Genomic DNA, 12627 nt, shown 5'->3' on the forward strand with positions numbered 1-12627 from the left:
CTCACTACGCGCAAAAAATGGAGGCACTTTTGAGTGATACAGCCACATACGCTAAGTTGGCTCGAGACCTTACAAAGAAAATTGAAGCTGAGTTGCATAAGCGTCTGTCAGAAGTTTTCAAGTTCGTTCCACCGGACAAGGGCTACCTGTATAACCGTCTGCTCTGCCACAATGGCTCCGCGCCAGCCATATACGGGGTACCCAAGGTGCACAAAAAGGATGTGCCACTTCGCCCGATTGTGGACTGCACCCGGTCTCCGTTTTACAAGTTGTCGGGCTACCTACACACCGGGTACTTGCTCCTTTGGCAGGAAGAACCAGCACGCACGTGAAAGACTCGGCACAGTTTGTAGAAAAACTAAAGACAATAACGTTTGACAACGACCACGTCATGGTGTCTTTCGACGTGAGATCCATGTTTACGTGTGTGCCGGTAGACTTCGCAGTCGAATGTTGCAAAACAGCTATGAACAACGACTTGTCTCTGCTAGAACGTACACCTATTGAAACGGACGATCTATGCCAGCTCCTCAAATTCTGCCTGTCCAACACGTACTTTACGTTCAACAAGACGTTCTACAGGCAGGTCTTCGGGACAGCAATGGGTGCTTCCATTTCTGTGGTTTGTGCCAACCTGGCCCTAGAGACGATTGAAAACCGCGCACTGACGTCATTCGACCCTCCACCAAGACTGTTCCTTCGTTACGTTGACGATTCTTTCTGCCTCATCCGTCGAGAGGACGCCGAAAGATTCCTTCGGCACCTTAACTCGTTTCAAGAAGGCGTCCAGTTCACTATGAAAGAAGAAGTCAACGGGCGACTCCCCTTCCTTGACGTCCTAGTTGAAAGAACAAGAAACGGTTTAGCGACGAGTGTATACAAAAAGCCTACCCACACGGGTAAATATCTGAATTTTCATTCAGCGCACCCATTAGGGCATAAGCGATCGGTTGCCTCGGCGCTTTTTAATCGGGCCTTCAGGATTTGCTCAAGCCCAAGAAAAACACGTCGTGAACTGAGCCACATACGGAAGGACCTTAAAGAAAACGGATACCCTTCCCAAGTCCTCCGTTCGCAAGAACTACGCGCTGCAGCCCCTCCAACCGGAGAACGAAGAGAAAAGAAAACGCGTGCTGTCATTCCTTATGCCCAGAGCGTTAGCGAAACCTTATGCAGGATAGTCGCTGCCTACGACGTCCAAGTGTCCGATGTACCATCCAGCAAGCTCCGAAATAATCTGGTACAGGTCAAATACCCTTTGGAGAAGGCAAGCTACCCTGGCGTCGTCTACAAGATTCCTTGCAAAGATTGCAGCGCTTCCTACATAGGCGAAACTGGCGACTTCAGAAGTCGATTGAAGGAACACCAACGTGACGTAAAGAACAAAAAGGTGACTTCTAACGCTCTAGCAGAGCATAATCAAGACACGGGCCACCTGATTGACTGGGATTCCGCGCAGATACTTGAAAGGGAGAAACTGTTATCTACGCGCCTGCCCGAGGAATCATTACACATCCAAATGACAAGCGAAGCGATAAACAGGACGCGGGGAAATCTACCCGAGATGTACATGCACTTTGTACGCAACACTTTAACTTCATAATCAACGGCCCACCTCGTTTCATTTCCATTGTGAGCAAGGCACCCGTAGCAGGTGCCGAAACGTCAATGTGTTTATATTTTGTTTTTCTTTTTCTTTTTCGTCTGTGAGTTCGGCGAGTGCTGATTTCGTCAATAAGCGGTTACCATTAGCGACTCCAAATAGGCTATAAATAATTTTGAGAGGGGCATGATCTTCAAAGAGACAGAGCGAATTTTAAGATATAAAGAATAGAACCAAAAAGAGGTGGTGTTAATATGGGTGCCGGCACCCTCGGGGAACAAAGTAAACGAGTTGGCTCACAGTACAGCTCGAGGTCATGTCAGCCGAGCAGTGATCCAGGTTGATTCCCCCAATTTCTCGAGAGATGCACTTATCTCATTTCAATACTCCAATGCCCTTACAAACATAAACAATATTCTGCGGAAATACCATTCCATGCTAACGTTTAATGAACGCCTCAAGAAAATATTTCCGGAGGCACCAAGGGTAACATACAAACGTAACGCGAACCTCAGAGATATTCTAGTACATTCTAAACTCGACAACAAGCATCCAACACACCCTCACCCTTGCTCTCGACCTAGATGTAAGACGTGCAGTCATATACAAAAAGACACCAAGGTTAAAAGTAATGCAAGCGATTTCACGCTTCACATAAAATGAGGCTTTAACTGCACATCTTCAAACGCTATCTACCTTCTAGATGGCTGCTTCTGTCATAAACAGTACATCTGAGAGACAGGGCAACCAATGAACATACGGCTTAATGGACATCGGGCAGACGCAGGCAAAAACCTCCCGAAAGCAGCTTCCCGTAATTTCAATCAGAAAGACCATAAGTTCGAAGAAATTAAATTACATTGTAACGAAGACAGGGATTTATGGGAATCGGCAACAGGGGCAGAGACACACAGTCAAGACAGGGGTTCACGGGAAACAGTAACACAAAGACACAGGCTCAAGAGTCCACCGTCCTAGCTAGCCAAAGCGCGCGAGAGTCTACAACTTCTTCGTCCTTCAAGCGCTACCTGAAACCGTCAGGTGGTATTATTCACCCCTTTGAGAGAAAAAAAAACGCGAGCTCACAGAAAAACTGATCCGGATCGCAAATGCGACTTTCAGCGGGTGAAATACGGCTTCATGCGAAGCACATGCACTAGGTCAGACGAGCACTGACGACTAGAACTCGGTACAGTTCCGTCTGGAATAACCTCGTACGTAACTTCTGGGAGACGACGCAACACTCTGTAGGGTCCAAAGTAACAACTGAGAAGTTTTTCTGGCAGGCCTGCGTGCCGGACAGGTGTCCACACCCACACTTTGTCACCAGGCTGGAACACGACATAGCGATCATGGTCGTTATATCGCCGTGCATCTGTTGCTTGCTGTTTTGTAATGTGATTACGGGCGAGTTGGCGAGCCTCCTCAGCGTAGTTGGTGAATTCTTCTGCGTCAGCGGTAAGCAGCTGGTCGTCAGCCGCACATGGCAGCATAGCGTCGAGTATGGCCTGTACATCGCGCCCATATACTAGGCGAAACGGAGCTAATCGAGTTGTTTCTTCGATGACTGTGTTATATGCAAATGTGACATAAGGCAATATCTCATCCCATGTTTTATGCCGCACATCCACGTATATGGCGAGCATGTCCACTATTGTTTTCTTTAGTCTCTCAGTAAGACGGAAGACGGTACGCAGTAGTCTTTCGGTGATGTGTCTGGCTTAGTTGGAAAACTTCAAGGAGACGCGCTGTAAATGCCTTGCCACAATCAGTGATGACGTATGAAGGGGCGCCATGGCGGAGGACAATCTGCTTCATGAAAAATTGTACCAGTTCGGAAGATGTTGGACGTGGCACCGCCATAGTTTCCGCGTAACGTGTCAAATAATCTGTAGCCACGATAATCCACTTATTGCCAGCTGACGATAGAGGAAAAGGGCCGAGAAAGTCCATACCAATTTGGTTGAATGGTACTAGCGGTGGGGGAATAGGCTGCCGAAAACCCGCTGGCTTCAATGGCGGTGTCTTGCGTCGCTTGCACTCTCGGCAACCTCTAACATATCGATGAACGGTGGCGGCAAGTTTGGGCCAGTAGTAGGCCTGGCGCACTCTGGTAAGAGTGCGTGCAAAGCCCAAGTGTCCAGCGGTGGGTTCATCATGGTAAGCATGAAGGATTTCATCGCGGAGATCTGCAGGGATGACTAGAAGATAGACTCGGTCACTGTTGCCGGCACTTTTCTTGTAGAGAATTCCGTCGCGCGTACAGAAGGATAACAAGTTCTTAGCAAACAGCCGAGATACTGTAGAATCGAAACCCTCCAGATGATCGATCACAGTTTTGAGGTCTGGATCAGCGCGTTGCCGGGCCTTTAAATCAGAGGAACTGATAATGCCAAGAAAATGGGCGTCTTCGACCGTACTGTCATGGGCCAACTCCACGGGTGATCCAGACAGTGTGTCAGCATCTTCATGTTTACGTCCAGATTTATAAACGATCGAGTAATCAAATTCCTGCATACGAAGACTCCACCGTGCAAGACGTCCTGATGGGTCTCGGAGACTAGCCAGCCAACACAAAGCATGAAGGTCTGTCACAACTTTAAATTTACGGCCGTACAGGTAAGGTCGGAATTTCATTGTGGCCCAAACGACGGCGAGACACTCATTTTAAGAAGTTGGAGTTTGATTCTGCCCGAGAAAGGGTGCGGCTGGCATAAGCGATCACGTTTTCTTCGCCTTGCTGGTGCGGGACCAGAACAGCACCCAGACCGACGCTGCTGGCGTCGGTGTGAATTTCGGTGGCAGCGTCCTCATCGAAGTGTGCAAGAATGGGAGGGTAGTGCAGCCGTTGGCGCAGCTCGGTGAATGCCTCCTGCTGCTCGGAAGACCAGACATACGGGACGTCATCTTGTGTGAGGCGCGTCAAAGGTTCTGCAATCTTGGCAAAATTGGCAATGAAACAGCGATAGTACGCGCACAGGCCCAAGAAACGTCGGACTGCTTTCTTCGTGGTAGGGATGGGAAAGTTGGCTACAGCGGCTGTTTTGTGAGGATCAGGCCGGACACCGTCAGCGCTAACCACATAACCGAGAAATTTCAGCTGCTGATATCCAAAGTGACATTTTTCCGGTTTGAGTGTCAAATCGGCCGAGCGAAGAGCGTCCAATACCGTTCGCAGCGGCTTAAGATGTTGGTCAAATGTTTCTTAAAACACAATGACGTCGTCCAAATAAACCGAACAGGTTTGTCATTTGAGACCAGCAAGTACGGTGTCCATCATTCTCTGGAACGTCGCTGGCGCTGAACACAGACCGAAAGGCAATACTTTAAATTCATATAAGCCATACAGTGTCACAAAGGCAGTCTTTTCCCGATCGCGCTCATCCACTTCCATCTGCCAGTAACCACTTTTTAAATCAATGGAGGAAAAAAAACTTGGCATTGCGAAGTCGATCGAGCGAATAATCGATACGGGGCAACGGATATACATCTTTTTTTTTGTGATGTCATTCAGTTTACTGTAATCACCGCAAAAACGCAGCGTGCCATCCTTTTTCTTATCCAACACGACTGGCGACGACCACGGACCTTTAGACGGCTGAATAACATCATCATTAAGTATTTCCTGGACTTGTGTCCGAATTGCCTCACGTTATTTGGCCGAAATACGGTAAGGCTGCTGTCGAATAGGTCGGGAATCATCAGACGTTAAGATGCGATGCTTGGAGATAGAAGTTTGCCGGACGTTCGATAATGAGGCAAACCACGGGGCGTACTCCAGCAGTAAGGCGCGCAGGTCGCGTTGTTGACAGGCAGAAAGGTCACTGCTAACATCGATGTGGTCTAGAACACCAGGAGTATCAATAATGTCAGACGCAAAACATTCAGAAACTTCGTTTAACAGTTCGCCAAAAGCGGTGGCAGTAGAGCGATAGAGGGGGCGAGATTCATTCGTGAAGTTAGTGACGAGAAGCTCAGTGAACATTGCTGAGAATAATTAAGCTTCGAGCTGCACAGATGCCATGAGAAAATAAAAGCGAACGGTTGCCTTCAGAAATTATCGGCCCGTCACGTAACCCATCGCACACAACACTCACAAACACGCTGGTGCGGGGAGGCACTGAAACACACTCGGCTGAAGCTCGTAGAGCGCACGTAACGTTGGCCGTCGGTCGGGCTGGCAACCGCTTTTCTTCGTTGAGAACGAGACCGTTCGCTGTCGGAGATCGATGATGGCGCCATATTCCCGCAGGAAATCCACACCGACATTCCAACCACGAGAACATTCCCGGAGAACGACGCCGCTGACAACAAATGCTGACGTACGAATCTGGATTCTAGCCGTGCACTGTCCAATAGAAGTAATTACATGCCCCCCAGCCGTGTGTATCTGTGTGCTACTCCATGGTGTCATAACCTTCTTAAGATGCGCTGCCAGTTTCCCACTCAAAATCGAAAAGTCTGCTCCGGTATCCACTAAAGCACTGACGTAATGACCATCGATGCACACAGGGATGTCCAGCGATAGCCGGTTTCGTGAACCAAATGTTGTCGTTTCTGCTCCAAAATCCATATCTGTTTTCATTAGGGGGACTTCTTTGTGCAGACATTTAGCGGCCCCGCCCCCGGAGGTCGCTCTACTCAGTTTTCCCGGTGGGCGCTTGGTGAGCGACCAGGTGGTGCTCGCAGGAAGTCACCAGTCGTTCAAGGGGATGGCCGACGTGGGGATGGAGACCTGGATTATCGGCGCGCCATCCGGAGACTCTCTTGTGCGAGGTTGTCTCCGATGTCACGAGGTAGTTGACCGAACGTGAGTCTAGGTGCGTTGGTGTAAAAACCCTCCGATCCGAGTTCCCGATAAGGGCACCACCGGAAAATGTGACCAGGTTCCCCACAGTGGTAGCAAAGGCGGTGGCTCCGAGGGGCCCGCCAGACGTCCGTTCGTCGAATGTTTGACCGCGGTGGCCGCACGTACCGCGTTGGCTGCTGTACAGGAATGTATTGCGTTGGCTGCTGGGCGGGCATGCACTGGGTTGGTGGTAAAGTAGACAACGGAGCTTGGACGGGAACTGTGCGTCGGAGAATGTCAGCGTAAGTCGGACGAGGATAATCAGGAACAAGGGTACTTTGAGCTTCAGCAACATGCAAAGATGGCTGCGTGACTTGCTGAATCTCTTCGAGGATTATATGTACGAGAGAATCACCCCTGCGTTGGAACATGCCACAAACCTTCTGCACTTCCTCGCGTACAATTGCGCGAATAAGATCTCGGAGGTGATCAGTATTTCTTAAAGCATCTGTAAGAGGCTCGGCAGCAGTCGTAGCGAGGATTGGGCTGTCGTAGACAGCCGAGCGCTGGTGTATGATCTTTTCCATGGTGACCGCCTCTGTTAGAAATGAGGTAACTGTAATTGGTGGGCTACGTACAAGACCATCAAAAAGCAGTTCTTTCACCCCACGCATCAGGTGGCGCAGCTTTCTGTCTTCAGACATGTTGGGATCCAAACGTCGAAATAGTTTCGTCATGTCCTCAACATACATCATGACGGACTCGTTTGGCACCTGTTTCCGAGATTGTAGAGCACGTTCTGCTCGTTCGCGCCTATCCAGGCTGGCATACGCCTCTATGATAAGACGGCGGAACTGAGGCCATGATGTTAATGTGCCTTCTCAGTTCTCATACCATGTCAAAGTATGGTCTTCCAGGCAGAAAATGGCGTTCCGTAGCTTTAAGTTGTCGTCCCACTGATTAAAGGATGCGACTCGTTCGAACTGAGCTAGCAAGTCCTCAACGTCTTCATGCGCAGTGCCATGGAACGATTTTGGCACTCGGGGGTTTTGAAGGTAAACAGAAGTACAGTCATGGACAATATTTTGCGAGACGCCGGAGCCCCGTTTCAAAGCTGCCTCTGGGCCACTAGGCGGCGTGGTGCGCGCGTCGAGGTTGCGCGGGCCGATGACTAGGCGCATGCCCGTCCTATATGCGTCCGCTGGCCTTTCTCCTCGCTCGTTTTGTTTGAAGCGCTGCTTATTCCGCACTTGGGCGCGGCTGGCGCTGTTTACTGCTCGCGCCGCTCGAGCTATGCGGCCGTCGTGCTCGGCGTACAGCCAGTCGAAAGCGATAACAGCGCTCGTGCACGGGGCCCGCCACCTTTATACCGAATCATTTAGATCTGTTTCTTTTTTTCTTTCAATAATAACATAACTTCTGGCATGCGATAAAGGTCTCGTTTCTGCAAACTGCCCACTGCGATGAAAACATCTCGATAAAGACACTCGGTCCTTATGCTTCAACTGCGAGCGTTAGCGTGCATCGCAACTCATTCATAGTTATTGTGCCGACCAAAAGCGTAAAAGAGAGAAATAATCCTTAAGCAACAAGTTTATTGTCATAAAACAAAAAATAAAAATAAAACAATGCAGACATCACTGGCAAACGAAAAATTCCTAATACTTGGTGAAACCGCCATCAGCAGCGATGACGCTTGCCAACCGGCGTGGCATCGATTCGTAAAGGGAACGAACCACATCTGTGTCCGCACGAAGTCTTTCCCATTCACCTCTGATCGCTTCCCAGAGTGTGTCTGCGTTGGCATTCCCAATGTGAGACCTCATCAGGTGAGCTTTCAATAGGCCCCACACATTTTCAATGGGACTCATGTCGGCTCCCTTCGGAGGCCATGGCAGCTGCCGCACGCCACGAGCGTCGAGAATAGCGCTCACTTTTCGAGACGTGTGTACAGGACTCCTATCTTGTTGAAAAAGGTAGAATCCATCTGGGAATGGTCCGTCAAGGACATATGGCGTTAACACACTCTCAATGATGTCGACGTAGGCGTCCGAGGTGAAGGATCCATCGACTCTCACCAGAGGCCCCAGTCCATTTCTTGACATGGCGCCCCATACAGCCACGGAACAGCGACCACTGGAGAACACATTTTGCACGTATGGCGGGTCGTATCTATATAGGAGAAGAAAATCAGTACAAAGTTATAATTTGGGTCTTATGCATCAGGTTGAGCGCGAGTGAAAACTAACTTTTCCGTGTAAAAAGGTTTGATTAGCAACTGTGAATCGTTTCTAAATAGTTAGTACTTGAACCACGCTACTAAATGACAAGAGTTGTTTCGGAAGAGCAATTACTTTAGAGTAAATTGCGGCATCGGCACTAAGAAGCGTTTGCTAATGGACTCTCTTCGGAAGGGCGCTTCTATCAACATCGTGCACCTCCGAGATATTGCATGCTGAGGAGGAGTATTCGGCATTGTTTACGACGTATATTTCATTTGGGAACACGAAGACAGCAGTTTGCCGCTATATCCTACTTTATTCGTATTCTTCATATAAAATATTCAGGATTTACTTAGACGCAAAAAAAAGGGTATCCATACCTGCAATTCACTGGCCTCCAAACTCGGCACTTCTGGTCCCAGCGGGTGGAAAAAGAAGACTCGTCCGAGAATATAACTTCGGACCAGTCGTCCACAGTCCACCCTTTCAGAGAGTTGGCGAACTCGAGCCGTTCCTTGCGCTGTTTAGTTGTCAGATGCGGCTTCTGGGCAGCCATGCACGATCGGAGACCAATTTCTTTGAGCCGCCGCCTGATAGTTTTAGCAGATATATTCAGTGCAAGTTCCTTGCGGATTTCTTCTGCAGTCATGAAGGGGTCGGCCACCGATGCCGCTATGATCAGGAGGTCATCTTCTTCTGTTGAAGCTCTCGGTCGACCTGGGCGCTTGGAATCTGCCAGGCTGCCTCCATTGCGGAAAACGCGAATGGTTCGGGCTACTGCAGATTTGGAACGACCGGTACGGCGAGCAATTTCTCGCTGGGGAACACCTTCCACGAAGAGACATGCAATCAGTCTCCTGTCGTCGATCGGCACTCTTGGAGGCATTTTGCAACTGGCAGGATTTGCGATGAAATTATATAGGTTTTCCTGGATATCGCTAACCAATCATAAATCAAGTAACGTCGATGGCTGAGCAGAAAATATAGGCGTTATGTGGGAAGAGTGCTTGCGCTATCTCGCCTTTCTACGATCAGACGATGCAAGCATGTGCTCATCAGCCTTATCACGTCAGAGTGACTTTTAAACAACTATAGTTCGAAAATTACGGTATTACATCACATAAAATGACAGTACATTTTACGGCCTTACGTCCCCGACGTGATAAGGCTGATAAGGCCGAGAGTATACAACTTCTTCGTCTTTCAGGCGCTACCTCAAACCGTCAGGTGGCAATATATTCTCCAGTCAGGCTTTAAATCTGCAAGGGACAGAAAATATAGACAGGCCTATCTAATTCATAAATTTAGAACATTGGAACCAGCAGGAACAAATATATCTAAGGGAACTTTAGAATCCCTTGGGTATATACCCTCTGCATCATAACTATTCAGGAAAACAATCCCACATAGAGTTAATAGAGGCTTTACAAAAGTTAGCGCCATCTAGTGAAAGAGGCAGAAACTGGGCAAGGCGGCCATGTTTTGTTCAGTCCGCCCGCGCGTCCCATCGAGTACGCTGTCAACATGCGCCTTCGTGGAACCCGTGCTTGCACCGCAAGGTGAATTGGAATGATCACAAGCGATTGTTTCATTTTTTAACATCACAGCAGTCGCTGATAGCACCAAGCTCTATTCGGAATGATGCCAGCATGTTGCTGCGTACGCTTCTGCAGCAAGCGCACCGTCGTAGATGAACATGGAAACAAAGTATACGCATGTATGCGACCGCTCGTTTGCAATCCTAATCGGTTTTACAGGTGTCACTTGTATCATGTAAAGCATTAAGCTCTGACTGGGAGCTAGCTCACAGAACGTGCGTTTTATCGAGTCGCCCGATGGTTCGCTAATTGACAGCCACCTGAAATTCAGTTAATTTACTGCACGTCCCTCTGACTGAGAGCTAGCTCACAGAACGTGCTATCACCTAAAACAGCAAGGTTGTTTTGCGTGCTATGGAGCCTTGTTAACTTGAAGAATAAGCTTATGCTTCGATGAAGGACACGGGAGAAGGAGAAATATATATATATATATATATATATATATATATATATATATATATATATATATATATATACCGAACGCTATAGTTCAAATACGTTCTTTGAAACCTTTTGTACGTAGGTTGCATTTACTAGTGTGTATTTGATTTAAGACAAGGGCATGATTACCAAAACTACTTTTCACAGTCGTACGAAATTGTATTTCTTGGTGCAGAGAGCAATACGGCTGTCTAGTGCGCCCGAGGTGCGTGCTTCAAGCTGCAAAAGCGGCTGCCAAACCCACGGCGTCTAGTAAAGCAGGAGAAGATGACATCCCACTAGTGTGTTGTAATATGCTCACGTCTAGCTCGTTTCGAAAGATGCTATCACGTGATAATGCATGCGAAGTCCGGTCCGCGTCCAGAGCACGCAGCTCAGGTTTGCATTCTGTGCCTTCATACCTGCTTGTGCGGCCGATAAAATAAAGAAGTTTGCTTTTAACTTTTGTGCGTTTTATCGAGTCGCCCGATGGTTCGCTAATTGACAGCCACCTAAAATTCAGTTGATTTTGTGAACATGCCGATTTTTTTTTTGTTTACTCCCTCTGTCAGATAGCAGACATTTGATGCCTTAACCTCATATGAAAGTGCTGTCATGGGAAGCTTCGAGGAACTCAAAGAAAGAGGAACTCAGCTGAAACGAAAAAAAATTTGAAAACTCATCTCACACACTGCGAAGTGTCAGTGCTTGGTGCAACTGGCTGTGTTGCCATAGTCAGATTTATACCATATAATACTGTTATAAAACATTAGGGGGACACTTAAGCTCCGCCGTTTTGGGTATGACGCGATAGAGTCTCTCTCTCACACACACACGTTTTCTTTCTTTCCTTTTTGAATTTTTAGCTTTTATTTATTTTATATTTCGATTGTTTGTTTATTTCATTTAATGTTTTGTATTTTTATACACCAATACTCAGGGTCAGCAACAATCACCTTTCCATTCTGAGCAATTTGACACCTTTGAACACATTAAATTATTTCAATTAATCAATTGCACATTCCAAATTTTCTTCATTACCATCACCAAGTACTGGTTTTTCCTTCTGAGCATTTTGTCACCTTTAAACCCTCAATTTCCATTTTTTCTTTTTTTGTTGCTTTATTTCATCAATTGGTCAAATAATTACAAATATTTTATTGTCTCATCATCGCCTATTGCACACCAATCAATCTTCACTCACTGGAAGCAGAACTTGCTATGACACATTTTTCTTTTTTTTTTTACGCAGCCCTCGGTTATTTCCGAGACCCGTGCCAATAACTGCGTCGACGGCATAGGCAGGAAAGTGCTAAGCGCCGTTTCGACTTACGTCAAATTACGCACGATTCCTTCATCTCAAAACAAATTGCATCCTCGCTCATTTCACCAACAAGTATCCCGCTGGTAGCTGTGGGATGAGTGACGGTGATGCGCAGACCAAGCAAACTCGCGATCATCTCTCATAGTCGTTAAAGTAAATAGCAAAGGCACACAGACAAAAAAAATCTGCACATTTCAAAACTCTAGATACTGTACCTGGATACGGATGACGCTGCGCGGATCGACGAGGGGCCCATGCACGACTCGTAGAGCAGTTTGTAACCGCTACGCCTCGGCTGTCAAAATATGCTTCTTGGCTTCGCTAACAAACACCGCCAGGGACAGAGGAGAGGTCCAAGCACAGCACACTAGGTTACAACATGAAAAGCGCGGACAGAACGGCGGGCGCTGACGGACGGACACGAAGCGAACGGATGGAGAGAACAAAATATGGCTGCCAGTGCCGGATCAGCGTGCCGCTCATGGTTGCCAGACTTACTTTTGTAAACCCTCTATTGTACAGTTATTCACAACGCATGTACGCTCTATTCCCTTCCGGTATAGCATAACTTTACACGTTCCTCTAAACACATTTCCTCCTTAACACTTGTTGCTTGAATTTGTCCTCAAACATTTTTTTTTATTTTTTGTTAATATTTTTTTCATATTAGT

The sequence above is a fragment of the Amblyomma maculatum genome, chromosome 8 (assembly GCF_055883805.1).
Source record: "Amblyomma maculatum isolate TAMU_Amacu chromosome 8, ASM5588380v1, whole genome shotgun sequence".
NCBI classification, from domain to species: Eukaryota; Metazoa; Arthropoda; class Arachnida; order Ixodida; family Ixodidae; genus Amblyomma; species Amblyomma maculatum.